The sequence below is a fragment of the Lonchura striata genome, chromosome 10, assembly GCF_050655825.1.
Source record: "Lonchura striata isolate lonStrDom1 chromosome 10, ASM5065582v1, whole genome shotgun sequence".
Lineage (NCBI taxonomy): Eukaryota > Metazoa > Chordata > Aves > Passeriformes > Estrildidae > Lonchura > Lonchura striata.
The window spans coordinates 10182221-10199291 of record NC_140712.1 but is presented as its reverse complement, the minus strand read 5'-3'; the positions used below and the strand labels follow the sequence as shown (position 1 = coordinate 10199291).

Sequence of the window (17071 nt, the reverse complement as noted above, 5' to 3'; positions counted from 1 at the left end):
TCAGCAATAGGGAAGATCTTGTATAAGGATATTAGAAGGGAGTTTGTTGAAAAGAGGTATTGTTGGCAGACAAGAATCAGTGAGCAGGATAAATATGGCATTGAACAAAGCAAACATGCTGGAGGGGAACATGTGGAAGGAACCCCAACCAGTGTGTTTTCACCTAAAGGACATAGTCTGGAATGTTTGCTTAAAGGTCGAATGTTCTTAGTAGAAATATCATTGAGTAAACACCTCGAGTGAAATAAACTGCATTTGAGAGGAAGAAGACTGAGGTGTAGATATTTTTAAAAATGTTTGCCCTTTGAAAGGAAAAAAATCAGAGAATATCAGTTGTCATAATTGTGCTTATGGTTCATAATGTGATATTAGAGGATAAGGCAATACATTTTAAAACTATTTTGGGAATTCTAAGTGTCAGAAAACTCTCTGTTCAATTGTAGTGGTGCAGGGAAAACAGAAATTTCAGCAGAATATATGAAAATAAAAATGACTTTTTCTTGTATGCAGCTGCTTCTCTTTTCTTGAGTGCAGAGAACTTCTTTCAGACAGTTCCTTGCTGACAAGGAAAAAGATGAGAAGAATGAGTCCCATTAGTTATTAGTTTTTAAGTTCTCTGATTAATGAATGAGTCTGATTTTGGTAGTGCTTTAGGATGACACCTAATTAAAGATGATTACATCTGAACATAACCTGTGGAGATGCTCAAAATTAATAAGCATTGTCATCTTAGTAACTGTTGTTATTAGATATACTTATGAAGCTGGGAATGTAGGACATTATTCTTCTACAAGAAAAGTTTCTGGGACCTTTCTGATTAAAGAGTTGCTAAGGAGCATAGAGGAAAATACCAGTATGTGTGTTGGAATTCTACCACAGTTAACCTGGCATTGAGAGAAATGTGATATGTAAATTAGCTTGCAGGCTGAACTCAGAAGTGGTTCCTTGCTGCTTGCAACTAGAAGCCTGAAGAAATAAAAAAAATTGAGAACCTCTGGTCTAGTCAAGATTTATCTATGTGCCATCTTTGACGCAGATAAATTAGATCATTTCTAATTTTAACTATACAATATACAAAAATGATTAAATGAATGCAGAGATGCATGCCTAATTGAAGGGTCTTTGAATCAAATGGGTTGGAATGTGTCAAAATCTTCCTTTCCCTTGACACAATGCATTTTCACGGTCATTTTGGAAAAACACCAGTAGGGTGCATAGTTGGGCTTCAGAGTGATATGGTGTTGCCATTTACTGTAGATTTAGTTTTAGTCCAAACTTTTTGATGGAATGTGGCGTGGGTTTTTAAAGTTGTTCTTCCTGGGGAAAGTTTTCATTGATCTTTCTTCCCTTGTAGCTGTGGGAACAGCTTTAGAACTTGGTTATAGTATATACCAAAAGCTCAAATGATAAAGGACAAAGTGTCAGACCTGAAAAAAATGTGAAAGAAACTCAAGTGCTCTGCCCTTATGCCTTTTAAGTCACTTATGACTCACAGTTTTGACTGACTGAACTTGGCAGCATTTGTGGTATTTTGGGTATATTTGTGGAAGCCCACAATAGTGGGTTTTGTCATCCTTTGTATTCAATAATTCAACACAGATTTTAGTCTTTTAAATTGTTGGAGTCCTTTGAGATCTTTTCAGGAGTGAGAGTTAGCTTTGAATTACTTGAAAAGTATTATTAAATAGATTATGTAAAGAAAGCGTGATCTCCTTTGGAGGTTTTCTATCCTTTAATAAGGGGCAGAAAGCCTGGGAGCAGGGCCAGAAGTAAGAAGTTGGCAGGGACTGTGCCTCCTATAGAAAAGGGAAGGGAATTTGGAGTCTAAACCTGAGCAAGCAAGAAGGTGGAGGAGAAGAAGCCAAAAGCAGGGTATGCAGCTTTGAGGAGCAGGGGCAGAAGCAGTGGGAAGCAAGGCATACTGTCAGCAGCCATTTGAGCAAACCAGACTGTACCTTCTCCTGCACAGCTGGAGCCAGCCTGCATGAGGTCTGAGCTGCACTTCCGTGCCCTTGTCCCGTCCTCGGGGACAGCTCTCTGCGGGCTGTGTCCCACATCGCCATCCTGCCTGTGGCCCTGGCTGGCGCTCCCCTGGGGCTCGGTGGCACCGGCAGCCGCACAGCTGCCAGCCCCAGCCTGGCAGGAGCCTGTGGAAACCCGGCGCGCTCCTCCTGCCCTGCTCCGGCTTGGTAACAGAGCTGGCAGGAACGGACGGTTTCAGCCTTGCTTGGGGTGGAGAAGGCTCAGCCAATCTAGCTGCTAGGAGGAGTCAGCAAAAAAACTAAGGATACTCCAGATTTTAAGTGTTTAGTATGAGGGTGAAGCAGCTGCAAAGCTTGGCAGGGTACAAGCACCGAACCCCAATAAATGGTGGTTTTATTAAATTAGAGTAAATTGCAGAAATTAAATGTTTGACAAAGATTTTTCAATAAATTATTCTGACGCTTGAAGGAGGGAGCACCATCTAAACCTGCTGTCCATTCTTTGATTAAATACTTAAAGTGAAATAAGGTATATTAGAATAATGTATATTAGGTATATTTGAATAAGGTATATTAGTCTTCAAAGAAGATGTTAAAGTACTATGCAGTAATAGTGTCTTATGTCAAAGATTCTTTATGAAATTGAATTATGTCAAATAAAAAACTTCAGTCATTTTTTAACCTCTCAGAGCTCAGTTCACAATTTTAAGAGTAGTGTTGAAAGGATATTATAGATAAGACAGTGTGAACTTGGGTAGATTGCTTCTCAGAGTTGTGTATGTTTTATACAAAAAACAGACATTTAGGTAAAGCTGTTTGAATATTGGTAGAACAGTAAGGCAAGTAATACAGCTGCAGTATTTTCAAGTGCAGAAGGTGATTTGTCCTCAACCAGTCTCTTAATACAAAGGTAGAGACTTTAAAAACAATGAGCAATTTTCTTGGGTTTGATCTTTTTCTTTTTGTTTTATTCTGTAAATATGTTAGTTGATTTTTGAGTAAACAGTTACTTCATGTCCCATAGGGACAGTTCTCTGACTTGCTCACTTGCACTTTGCTTAGCTATGATTTTCAGTATGTATAATTAATCAAACCAATGAACTTATAAAATAAAGAAATAATATTATATTGTAATCCAGCCCTCTTGACTTTGCTTTTTGACCTTTTTGGATGTTTGAAGTTCTTTTTTCTTCAAAAGGCATGTAGGAAAATCCTGTGACTGTTTTTGACTGGGGAGCCACCCCAAGCTTAGTGTCCTTCTGTCCTTCTAGGAACCAGCAGTGTCACAGTCTGTGAGGGGTCATGTCAAGCAGGTTCCAGAGCACATCATGTCCAGGGCTGCTTTTGCAGCAGTTGAGACAAACCCTGTGCTAATACAGGAGTGGTGCATTGTGGTTTATACTCTCCTTTCTTCTTTTCCTTCCTTTCTTTTAACCATTCCATGTATCTATACTAATCTTGTTAGACTTTTAGTGACCAGAGAAACCTCAGAACTTGTGCTAATTCATGGCGCAGCTTTGACACCACCATATTTTCACAATTGTGTGTAGGCTAAATGTAGAAGGGATGCAAAGGGTGTTGCCATCTCAGTTTGACTGCAAGGAAGAAATGAAATTTTAAGCAGGTAAAGCAGCTAGAATTAATAAGACAAACAGTGTGTTAGCTGATACCACCTGTACCTTTGCAGACATATGTGCCTGTGTAAGACATTAAACAAGGTATACCTCACAAATATAGGTTAATGCTGAACCCTATTATAAAGTTTCTAAAGAGAATGGTTTACCACAAGTGAATGGCTACGTGCTTGATGTATCACAAGCAATCTGCTCACAGAAAAGAGGAAGGTAATATAATTTTTTAGTATATAGTCTAGCATTTTTATTTGAAAAGTAGGGATATTTCCATGGGAAAGCCTACTGGAGTTTTCTTAGTAAGGGCTTTTCTCCCATTCTCCAAATTTTGTGCTAATTAGCCTCCTACCTGCTTTTTCCTGATGCCAGTTCTGACTGTCTCACACCATGTTCATTGCTTGAATCCCCTTCCTTCTGTCTTGTGCTGGCTGAAATCCATCTCTCTGCATGCTAAATATGTTAATTAATTTTCTCGTACACTGGACTGATAAACTTTTTTCTTTAATCGCACATATTGATAGCATAGTGTCTTACAGAATACATGTACTTTCATATATGTTCTGTAATAACATAGGAAAATTAACTTTAGAGGCCAAACCTTCAAATATATGCTTCTCTATAATTCCTAGAAACTTAAAGTATCAGTCAGCCAGAATTGCATCCTGCAGTAGTCTCCCTGGTTGCATCTCTACTTCCCCTGTCCATTTTCAATGCAGTCTTGTAAATGTGCAGGGAAGGGAATGCTACCATGGCAGTGATCAGTGGGACCTTGTTGTGAGGCAGAACTGCTCTGCTGCAAAGCACATTGCAGTACAGAGGAGTAGAAGGAATTTGTACAGTTTGTGCAGAATGGTGCATTTGGGTTATATGGGCTGTGTGATGCATCATTAGCAAGAGACCAGTTTGTCCCTAAGGAAAGCCCCAGTCTCTCCCAACTATTAAATGCTCTATTTGTAGTCTTGATGTCATTGAGGGTAGCAAATGATAACACACAGAGATTACACTGCTGCAGCTTCCTGTCTGTGGGAATGGCGAGAACCAGATGCTGGAGATGTTTCAAGTTAGCATGGGTAGAAAAATATTTCCCCTGAATAACTCTGCATTGCTCTTATTTCAGAAGAAATTAGGTTAGGCCTTAATCCAAAGTTTTAACATCTTTTTCAAAACTGTTGACAGTGCTTGTATGTTCTTGAAATGTATGCACACAGGAGAGGTGATGTTTCTGCCCTGAACACTTCCACTGGAAATGAACTCCGTAGTTTAACAGAATTAAGAAGTCTTGTTCTTGCTATGATTTTTTTTAACTGGCTTTAGGAAGTTCAGATATTCATTTGTTAAATCTATTTTCTGGTAATCTGAGACAAAAATGTAATCTTTATCCATCATAAAAACATACCAGTTTGCCCAGTTGCAGTCGTTTTCTTACTTAGATTGCATTTTTCTATGCAGTTTTGTATCTTTCCTCTGCAGTTCCCTTTTTAGAAGCAATGACTCATAAACATAGAGTTGAGGTGAAAACCTATTATTTATTCCTTGAGGAAATTATAGTGTTTTCAGTGCTAATCTTCATTCAGTTCCCTATCTTAACACTTTGTTACTATTTTTTGGCACAATGATCAGATGTTTCTGCCATTAAATCAATGGTCACAATTTTTTTTTATTTGTCAGAATTAATTTACAAGTGTCATGCAAAAATTTTCCTTTATTTGGATTTTTGAACATTAAGTTTTATTTACCTTTATGTTACCTATTGAGCTTGATTGTTTATTATTTCTAAAGCTTTAATGGCTCTTTTTGGTTATGAGTTGACAGTTGTTTTATGTCACCTGCATATATTTTTTATTTTTCTACAGACTGCTATTCCAAGGAGATTCAGCCAGAATTATGGAGCAATTCATTGCCATAGTAAAAATAAACTGTTTATTTTTTATTCTTCACTTTATATTTCAGATTTTGACTCAATATGACAATTTTATATTGGGCCAAAATATGCCTTCCCCATTAAGGGTGAGTTTTGAAAAAGTGATCTAAAACATTTCTGTGCTACCTTAGCACAAGAGAATAATTCTATGAAAAGCACAGATTTCATAAAATTTGATAACTGTAGCTAGCCTCGAGTTTTTTCATGTTTTAAAGAACTTCATGGTATATTTATTCAATGTGCCACAGCAAAATATATTGTAATATTTCTTATTTCCTAGCAAACAGCAAGTCTGTAACCCTGTGCATGCTTTTTACAAGCATAGGGACATCCAGAACAAAGTGAGGCATTTCTCACCATCCCATTGGCTTTGTTTCTGCTGCTCTACCCACTCCCTTGCTTCAACAGAAAGGAAGCAGCTAATAATAATAATATAAATGAAGAACGAAATAAAAAAATACTGAACATTCATTGAGTGCAATCCTTTAGTTCAATTTTGTCAATGTCTACTTCTAATCTCACTTGGCTATTTTTGTCTTTTTATTGCCACATAGTGTTCAGATCTCATTAGTGCTATCTTGCTTCACTTTCAATAGATTTTCTTTAAATCCATTAATACTCAAAATGAGATTGCTCTTTTCTGGTATCCAAGAGTCAGGAAGGAATGCTCAGAAGTGGATTATTGCAAATTAAAAATTGGAGTATTGCTCCCACCAATGTCAGTTGGAATACTCGATCACACCCTCCTGATAGACGGCAGCAAAGGTGGCTGATGAAAAGATCTGACACAGAGGTTAGAGAGCAAAGAATTTGGTTTTTAGGCATGCTCCCTTTTTTGTCGTTGTCCTTTGGAATGTGCTTGTGTGGAGGTTTGCTTTTGGGCATTTGCAGTAGGGCACCCGGATGGGTCTGGAATTTCCAGATTGCACAGGGTGTGCCACATCTGCAGGCACAGCTCAGCTCAGCCTGGTACCGCCACAGCACAGGCTCTCCCTCTGAGCTCCTTCACAGCTTCGCTGGTGCTTTCAAGTCCATCTAGCCTGAAACCTGTTTATTCTGAATATATCTTTGATACAATTGTGAAACTCATAGAAAGATAGTTATCATTCTAAATGGCTGGATTACAGGAAATCCTTGAAACACCATAGATTTTTAAATACTCCTATTTTACTTGAGCTGGTTGGCTTTGCTTTCACCAGCTTTTACAGCAGCAGACAGTAGAATGGGAAATTCCAGGGAATTTGGAGTCACAAAGCTGCTGACTTGCAGTTACCATTTACCAGCATGAAGGGGCTTATCTCATTAGTTTTCTCTTGAGATCTAACCCAGCCCACACACATACCAGAGTATTTAAATATGTATAGAAACTATTTTCAAACCCTTTTGAACCAAGTTTTCTTTCACCCCAGCTGGTTTCATTTCTGGGTCTTGGCCAATGGTTCCTGTGTTGAACTTGTAATTTCTTTATTAATATTTCTTTAACAAAATCTACAAAATCTGCTGCATAAGGAATTTTGTAAGTTTTATGAGTAAATTGTCTTAATTGTCAAATTACATTGTAGATAAATAATTTTTAGTATCAATTTAAGGCCTAAGTTCACATTGTATCCTGGAATACAGCAGAATGCTGTATAGCACGAGTCAGGAAGAAACCTGCAGACTGTCTTTGAAAAAAGTATTAATACTGTCTCTTATTCTGAACTGTAGACCTGAGAGTGCTTTAAACAAAACCTAAAACTGTTAATGAAAGAAAACTGGTGACCAAGAACTAGAAGTTGGGTAAATTCTGTAATAATAATTCAGAGGAACTTCTGAATATTCTCTGGAAAATTTCTAACTCTTTTACCTCTGTAGAATCTAAGATTCCTGAAAACACTAGTGATTTCACCAAGTAGGTGGACTTTTCTTGGCTTTTGAGCTGCCTATAGATTGAGACTTATGCAACTGACTGATGAAATTAATTTGACTAATTCCTTCTTACAGAGTGTGGAAGGTAATAAATCAGTTTGGAAAAGAAGCATGCTCAGGGTTAAGCATGCAGGTAACTTACTGAAGGATGAGGTGCCATCACAGATTGAGTACCTTCTTAGCTGCAGTCTTCTGTGTCAGAAGACAAGATATTTTCTTTTCTCACATTGGATTCTCTTTGAAGTTTAGTAGATCTCTATGATGTTTTGTGGAGAAGATGAAGTGTGGTGATGGGAGTATAATAGTTACATAATTAATCTTTCTACACTGATTACTATGTATTGCCAACATTTTCAACATTAAAGTTTGAATATTTGGGTTTGTTATCTGTGTTTATACAGCACTCCATGGGCACTGCAGAGGCATCTTGCTGGTACATTTAGAGAACTGAAAGGAAGGGAGGTTTTAAAAATAGTAGGATGGGAGCACAGCTGGGTTGGATGGTGACCAAGAAGCTGTTTAGTGACTCACTGTCACACTCTGGTTCCGGAGCAGCCACTTTCTGGGACAGGCACACTGCTGACCCTGTGACAGATCAGAGCTGACTTGAGCTGCTCCAGGACTGTGTAGCTCAAGAGCCACACGTTGGCCCCTCTGGCATAGATGCTCAAGTTTGTTATGTCTTATGGTTGTTGGATATGGTGTGTTATCCCACTGCCTTAGTGGGGATTACAGCATATCCCTCTGATAGTCCCTGTGAAAGAACACAGATGAGAATGAAATAAAGATACTTCATGGTTTTCTGAAACCTTTTCCCGTGCTCCTTTGATGTTACAGCAAAACTTGTTTTCTGAAGTTTAGTTCTTAGTAGGCATTGAGCTTTTAATGATGAATACTCAACATTATTTTTGTGCAATTTGCTCAAAAGCCATTTTTAAAATTAGTATTTATTTTTTGTGCCTTTGATATTGACCTTTACTGGTTTTATTTTATAGCATCTTACACCTGTCTTCTTTCCCTATGGCAGGAAAAACAGTGTGGAAGCCTGAGTCTCATATTCCTTGTTCCTCCATATAGATCTTTGATTACATCATAGATTTTAGCATGTACAGAAGACAGAAACACTGTATACTTTTCTGACTCTGAATGTCTTTTTGCCTACTGCAATCACAATTGCCTCATGTGCACTTTTTAGTTGATGCTGATACTTACTGACCTTAATCCCTCTTCTGAAGAGAAATGCTGTCGAACCTTGTAATACTGTCAAAAAGCATGAAATTCAGAGAATCACATCAGTGATGGAAAAGTCCTGTTAGGTCATCAAGTCCATCTCTTGCCAGCACAAGATTCTCCACAGGGATATTCTCTAATGCTCTGCCTACTTGAGAAATTGTAGTTCTTCAGCTGGAAACCCTGAGACTGATCCATTGTACATATAATTATCCCATTGCAACATTTCTCCTCTGTATTTGCTTAAACTTTGACCTGCAGAACATTCAGGTAATAACTGACTGTTGATTCAGAGCATCTCTGTGTGTGTGTGGTTGTGGTGTGTCATATCCAAAAGGCATGAATGAATACTGGCAAAATGACAAAATATTACCAATGTCTAAAGGGACACATGACTGAACAAACCAGCATCCTATTTCTGTACTATCAGGCAGTTCTTGCCAAGAAGCTGAGTATCAGTGGCTCTGTGTTTTAGTTTAATACTGTGGCAGCTGTCTTCTCAAGTATCTCAGTATTATATTGGGTAAAATTCTGAGCTTAGCAGAGTCATATATTTCTTTCAGGTTGCCTGATCTATAGAGCAGCATGTAAAGCTGTACATCTCATGATTGGAAGTCATTTATGATATTGGAGGATCTTAAGTAAACAATTATGGACCTATATTACTGAAAAGCTATCTAGCTCACAGTAGTCTCAACTGAACTCTCTACATACATCTCAGAGTGTGTTTATTTAAAATAAGTAAAATACATACCTTTTATAAATTGAAAGATTCCCAGGAGGAATACTGGTTCACTGATCCTAGGGCATAAGGCTTCTCATCTGCCACCAACCATGATGAGCTGGGGCTGAGCTTTGGAGCCTTTAATTTCGGAGGCTTTTAAGTGTTTATTTGTAATGCTCTTACTTGAAGTTAAAAGTGATTCTCAAGGAATAGTCCATAACTGATAGAGAATTTGGAGTTTGGAATGTTCTCTGAGGCAGTGAGGAGCAGTCTGTGGGACCTCTCTGGCAGATTTCTGAGCTGTACCCAGTTTTTATGTGTTTGGTGAATAACCTGTGTTCTAGAACTGTGTACCAGCCGGTACAATCAGTGCCTTGGATTACATTTGTATAATTAATCCTTAAAAGAACTGTCTCTTGCACTGTAGGAAAAAGCTCTAAAGGGACAGCCAAAGTATAATTTTCTTTTAGTGGTTTTATGTGACTACTTAGTAATATATAGGAAAACTAATGCTTTAAAAGCTTAAGATTAATGATAGAAGATATAATGTGCCTTCTTTTATTGTGTTTGGTCTCAAGATGTACATTTTCCTGTTAAAAAAATTGCAAAATCTTCATATTTTTATTATGTATTCTAAAAGTGAAAATAAAAAGATCATGAACTTAAAAGCTAGTTTAATTCTGGCAAAGGAAAAAATAGCCTTAAAACATATTTTTTCTCTCCAAACATCATCTGAGAAGACCATGTCTCCCTCACATGGCATCATCACAATAATCTTTTGATGAGAACTTCCTCTTATTAGGCCCTTCAAGACTGAATTGTTTGAGTTGCTGGACACTAATCAGGGCAGCTCATAAATAGACTGTAAAACAGTGATTCATATTGAAGGTAAATTTTGGACTCCTTGTAAGGAAATGCTGGAGCAGGGACAACTATTGAAAATATCTCTTTTTGTAGATTGATGGTAAATTATATGTATGCAGGCCTCTTGTGACTTGTGCTATATGAAGTATCAGTTCTGTGTTTATATCATTATGACAGGTTCTATTTAAAAAATCCTTAACAAAATTGGTCTTTTGAAATTGAAATATAAAGTTCTGTGTGGGCAAAAGCCTCCTGACATGCAGAGTCAAAATAGGGATAGAAGCTAAGAAAGAGCCTTTCAAATGTAAGCTACTCTGTTATAGCAAGTATGGAAATCTATGTTGATGCAGAAATTTGGATTTTCATGAAATATTAGCTTTATCTATATAATTTTCATCAGCAGAAGAAAAAAGAAGAGTAAATGAAAAACTGTGCTTCAGTTTGAGCAGTTGCCATTGTTAGAGAAAATTTGCAATTTTTCTTCCATCTAGCATTTGAATTTACTGCCCATGTGAAAAATTGTGAAAATGGAATAGGGTTTTGAATCCTCAGTTTATTATGTACTCTTAAAACTTGGAGAGCAAAGTAGTTACTTGAAACTAAAATGTCATGTAATTTATGAAGTTAATGGAAGGTAAAACTTTCAACATTCCTGAAATTTTAATCCTTCTGTAGTGCATGTGATTTCATGTGATCTCTCACCCTCTGAGAAACTGCTTCATTATCTTGCATAACAGTTTGGCAGATCTCCATCTTTGCTCTGCTGAATAAAGGAATAGTGTTTCTACAGAAACAAGTTTGAGAATTTACAGGATGGTGAAGGAGCTCCAGGTTAAAATCCAATTCCTAAATAACCACTTGTTAGAAGCCAAGTTTTTTACTGTAGTAATTTTGCTAACGTTATATGTTATATACAATGTAATATTAGATTTTTTCGGAGCTGAATTTTGCAAAATTTTTTAAAAAAGAATTTAGAAGCTGTTTACATTTCTAAAATAACAAGCTATTTTTCTCTGTCTTTAAAATCAACTCATTTAATAATGATTTCATTGTATTTTGTAGCTTTCAATTGGTAACATCATTATGGTCTCTTTTCTGACTTGTGCCAGCATAAGCAGGATTAGAAGCAGATACCTGATATAACAATTTTATTCTGCTGTAGAGTTGGCAGTTTCCTTTTTTTACCCAACAAAAGGTACTATTCATATTTTTCTTACCTAACTCTATTTCTGCCAAGTTCTCTGCCTGCAGGGCACAGGCAGGAGGTGGCACAGGGCTGTTGTCAGACTGAGGAGTCTGACCACATGTCTTGTGTGCAAAGGCCTGAAGCATCCCCTGGCACTGGAAATTTAGAAACACCCTGTGAAAAATCCCAGGGCTCACAACAAACACAATGTCTATTCAGTTGCTAATGGAATATGTAGATAGCACTCTGTACATTATATACTGTATGGGTTTTTTCTTCTACAGGGACAGATTTAGCCAAATACAGTCCAGAAGTGCAAATAATTTCCCATTATTGATATTTGTAATTCTTAGATGCCAAATTTTAAAGTAAATAGGTCCAGTTTGTGCAGCAACTCAAAAGCTGTGCTGTGACTTCTATTCCTGTTCCAGTTGTAACACTGATAAAAAGAAGCTGCTCATTCTTGAGGTCTGAAAAACCCCCAAGGCATTTGGCTAAAGATTGCTGTGGATGGGTGCAGGCCTCCACTCATGTGTGTGCATGTGTGTGTGCACATTTATGGAAACTAGAAGTCACATGGATTGGCTCAAAATTATAAAATATTTATTTTACTGGTAAACAAATCAATAGTAATCAGTAACTGACTCATTAGATTAATAATTTACATTCACTTAATGCAATTGATTCAGTTTTTCTGAATGCAATTTAAATTGTTTCAGCTGCACTTATATAGTTTTAATTTGATTTAATGAATTAATGGATGAATCTAATTCCTCAGAGTGTTATTTAAATTGATTTAGATATGTCTACACTAAACTGGGTATGAAGACAGTTTAATTAATTTAGAACACTACAGCAAAGCTATTCCCATTTACTCAGAAATACCAGCTGCAGTTGTATTTTGTCTTTGAAGAGGTGTGGTGTCAGTCAGAGACGTTCCTGCTTTGATTTGCTGTGTTCTGCTGTAGGAATTCTGGCCAAGGTGTGAGCACTGCACTTGTGGCATCAACCATCCACTAAGGGGTCAATCCAATTATCTGAAATATCTGTATTCACTATTGATCCAGTAAGTTTAGCCACCTGCATAGGGTTTTTTGTTATCTGGGAAGTAATCAACACATGAAACACTCGTTCACTTATTGCTGCATTAGCTGCTGAATTGGAAATTTCATCTCTCTTTTGGGAATGGAAATTTAAATATTGAGAGAAATTAGGGGCTTTATACACCCAATTTAACACTTTGTTCTGCTAGATCACCTCAGTAAGTGAGTAGTTCCTGCTCCGAAACGGGCTAGAAATAAAAGCCAGTGAACCACAGCAGCAGAAGGCAGGAGGTTTGTCTCTCTCTCTCTCCTGGGAAATGTGTCTGTGGGTATTTCCTGCCTTATTTCCCCTTAGGGTGCCCGTGGGTATTTCCTGGCTCCAGCAGAGATGAGCTTGCTGACAGTACTGCTGATGACCTGGAGGTGTCCTTAGGATAGCAAGGAAGTTTCTGTTAAGTAACAGTATCTAAACTTGGCAACACGAAAGTGAAGTACTGGTACTAAGACTGGTCTTTTAAACCAAAGTAACTTGCCATTGGCTAAAAATAAAGTTTCTAGATATGACAGAATGAGCCCTAATAGAAGAACATGCCATTGGGACCCACAAAGGCTGTAAGCATTTTGTGATATATGCCAACTCCATTTAGATTTTCTTTTTAAAAAAAGAGGGGACAAGTAGATGCAGCAGACTGATGTGATATTTGGTTTACACTTCATGTAAAATTAGAGGTTTTGTGATGGTTGTGTTTAAGGGCATATATTGCACCCTTTAAACAAAGAATTGTGACTGCAGTCACATTTAAAAGATATACCACATTTGCACTCTCAGAAGATATACATGACTCTTAGCTCATGTCTGTGTTACATATTAGCACAACTAAAGATGGGAATTTAAAAAATTTCCAGAATTTTGTCTGTTTTATTTTGTGTCTGAGACCAAGTATGTTTTTCCACTATAATATTTATTCCCAAGTAAATTCATTAGGTAACAACTGTGCAGATAGCTGTGAAATCCATCCTCTCTACATGAGTTTGGGATGAGGTATAAAGTGTGTAAAACTGGTCAAGGAAGACATTCTGTTTATTTTCAACACTGAAACATACCCCATGGAAAACATTATTTTTAGGTTCCTGGTTAGACTAGTGCTTAGTGAGCTTTTCTACTGTAGTTTCTACGTTTTGATCTACTTTGAATCGTCCCACTTATTTATCACTAATGCTCATGGAGTGAAAAATTAAAATTCTTGCCAAAAGGCAAGATGCCACCCTTAAAAGTAGCTTCTGTTGGATCTGTCAGTTGATAACTCGGTAATGCATGATTTTTTCTAGGTCATTTGAGCATATGAAGCAAAGATCTTGCTGATGATGTGACCGGTAGCTTTTGTCTTATGTTATTTTATCCACTAAAGTTTTTAATCCCTAATTTCATTGAGGTTGAGTGAAGTACTTGGGAAGTACAAGGCATGAGATGTGTTTGTGGCACACTGAGGAAAAAGATGTTTCCAAAAGCAAGAAGATAATCAAGGGATAAAGAAAATATTTTTTGAAATTAGATGATACAGAGAAACAGACCCTAAAATTGGAAAGTTAATAAAATAATGCTCACAGCAATAACACTGAAATATTGAGAAGTTATTAAACAGACTGAAGAAAAGAAGGACACACTTTTTAAAAAGCAGCCCTGAACATAACTGCACAGAGAAAAGGACTAACTTAAAAGAAAATACAGAAGAAAAATATCCTCTTTCTCTATTGTACATTTGACTTGAGGTGATCAATGCAAAGTGTCTCTTGAAAAAATGCTAGGAAGTACTTGCTTGCAGTAAGTCTTTATCCATTTCAAAGATTTAAAAAGTGATAGAAATCTCATTTAAAAACAATTTCATTGAAGGCTGTCTTTAATTAGAACCACCATGCATTATGTTAGATGAAATGCCACAGATTCCTGGCATTCTCACTCTGTTAGTGGTTGGTCACTCCAGCTTTGTTCAGGATCCAAGGAGCTGGGCAAGCATGTGTTCCAAGCTGTGCTTTACTTGCAAGGCTCTCCATGGAATGATAACTGCATGACAAAACATTTCTCCACCAGGAATGGCTCTTGGTACAATGAAATTGTTACCAGCCTGCCAGAAAGAATCCTGGTAAGGAAAAGTAAAAGCAAGTGAAAGTAGAAAGGTGATTTTTTTGCCTTCCTTTTATTATTCCCACAGGGAAGGGTGGAGTCACAGGGAATAACGGTACACATTTCCTGTAACATTTAGCAACAAGTTGATTCCACAAGCAGAATAAATATCCCGTGTTCCGTTAATATCTTGCAGTTTGTATTTCACAGTGATTTCAGAAGTGGAAATGCTTTGTTGGTTTTTAAGTCACAGCATGTCTCTTTGTATAAGAAAATAAATAGCAGGAAATTCAATTACAAAAAAATTTTATATTCTTTAGATTTTGATTGAGTTTTTTTATGTCAGTTGAAGTTTTAAAGCAATTAAAGTGATGTTTTGGCTTAATTTAATCAAAGTTATAATCTCTAGACACCTTTGCAGAAATAAATAAGGCCGATTTTTGAAATATAAAGTACCTTTCCACTACTTTGTACAGCTGCTATCTATGACCAGTTTCCAGGATTGGCATTATGTATTTTGGTTTTCATTGTACTGTAGATAGTTTAGTACTACCATGGCTACTGGCCTATGCCCAATTCCCCCTGGTGTCAGTGAGATTGTGTGGGTGTGGTAGATCCAGATATTTGAATCTTCAGTGTAAAAATCCATTTCCAGGATACATAAATGCAAAGAGACAAATTAAATTTCCCTAACTGTTGGTGGAATTTGAGGAGTACTACAAGAGAGTTTGTTCAGTATCTGTAAGAATGATGTGGTGATAGTCCAAAGACAAGTGGGAAAAACCGTGTTGTGCTAATAATGGTTTCTAAGTTAAAAGAGGTCAAGCAAAATGATATACTGTTGTCTCTCTTTTTTTGTCTTCTCATTATTTTAATCACTTGAATTGAAGCACTTTATTGAGATTGCAGACACCTCCTCACTGTTTTATATTCACACAGACAACCAGAGGTTTTCAGGCATGTATTTGCTGTTACCAGAATGATGGTCTAGTATAAAACATTATTATTTCCAGTTTTATATAGAAAGCAAAATGTATATTTCTGTTATATAAAAAATGGCAGTTTATATATGTTAGGTAAACCTCTTTAATAGTTTCTAAAACGGCATGTCTTTCTTTTAGTATGATACTTTTAAATATAAAATCTATGAGACAGAGCTTCTGCACTTCATATTTGATTTTTGGGAAGCACTTTTTAAATGGTTATTTCAAAGACTTCTAAGTACCATGTCAGAACAGTCCTACCTTGCATTGCACTAGTCTGAAATAAAAATTAGCTAATATCTGCAGCATTCTCTCAAAGCATTTTCCCTATGATTTGTCTTTCAATTAATTGCCCCTCTTGTGGAATTATTCTGTAGTTTTAATTGAAGAAGAGAAATAAATAAGACTACTCTGTTCCACCAGTGGTTCATTTGCAGCATTACCAGATGTTTGTCACTAGAAGAGAAAGTTATGATGTAGATTGCAGAAAACTTTCTGGAAGTGACTTCATTACCTAGCAGTCATCTTTATTGTGAAAAAAGATACCTACAGAGGAGTATATCATCTTCTCCTTCCGCCCTCCCTGTCAGTAGCTCAAGAAAAACTACACCAAGATCTGTGTTAGAAAAATAGAGAAGGCAAGCTCTCTTTCTTTGTATGAATCCAGTTTCTTGTGTCCATAGCAAAGTCCTTCCTCAGAGACTGAAAATGTTAAGGAAAAGCTGCTGAACCTGAGTGATGCAGTGCCATGGAACAGCTTCCAGCTCTGTGACTTCGTGGGGATTTGCAGGGCTGGCACTGGAGACCTCAGCTGGTGAGAGCCTCTGGTTGTGCTCAGAGCTCTAATTGTGTGTCTGTGGAGTAAGAGGCAGTGCCTGCCCTGGAGAGTTTACTGAGATAAATATAAAAGATAAAGCAAAGGAAGGAAACATGCAAGTAGTTGTTCACCAGGACAGCAAGAGAGCCATCCAGGATGCTGCTGGATCTCTGGGCCAGGCATGTGTATGCTAAAGGAGAGTGCTTTAGGGGGAAAACAAACAAACAAACAAAAACAAAAACAAAACAAAAAACCAAAACCACCAAAACCAAACAAACAAAACAAGAAAAACAAAAAAAAGCAGGAGCAGTAATTTTTTTTTATTTTTATTTTATTTTGAGGCAGTCAATACTCTGGCTTTACAAATGCACCCCCAAGATTTAATTCCTGATAATTTATGTCTGTTCTATGGAATATTTATTTATCTATAATTAAAAAGCATTGTCCAAAGTGGGCTATGTTTTTCTGAAACGTTATAGAAATCCTCCAGATGGCAGAATAACTGCTTCAGTGTACGTACAGTAGATGGGGATATAGTTTTATCCCTCACTACAAAACACTCTGTTTTTTGAATTGAGTAAAAGACTTTTTGAAAGCAATTTTGACCAGAGTCTGTGGGAAATTGCACAGTTTAAGGAATACTTGCTTGTTTTGGTCAGG

The 17071-nt window shown here is 37.0% G+C and overlaps 1 protein-coding gene and 1 long non-coding RNA gene across 10 annotated transcripts in view; one reads left to right on the top strand and one right to left on the bottom strand.

The window, feature by feature from the left end:
• LOC146766518 (uncharacterized) overlaps window positions 1-15911 on the bottom strand; it is a 28388-nt gene extending 12477 nt beyond the window's left edge. The window contains exon 1 of one of the 2 annotated variants that reach the window (XR_014957595.1): window positions 495-15911. This is a non-coding gene — a long non-coding RNA (uncharacterized LOC146766518). The remainder of the gene's footprint in view (window positions 1-494) is intronic. The other variant, XR_014957594.1, reaches the window with a different exon arrangement.
• TJP1 (tight junction protein 1) overlaps window positions 1-17071 on the top strand; it is a 158134-nt gene that overhangs the window by 21910 nt on the left and 119153 nt on the right. The window lies entirely within an intron of this gene.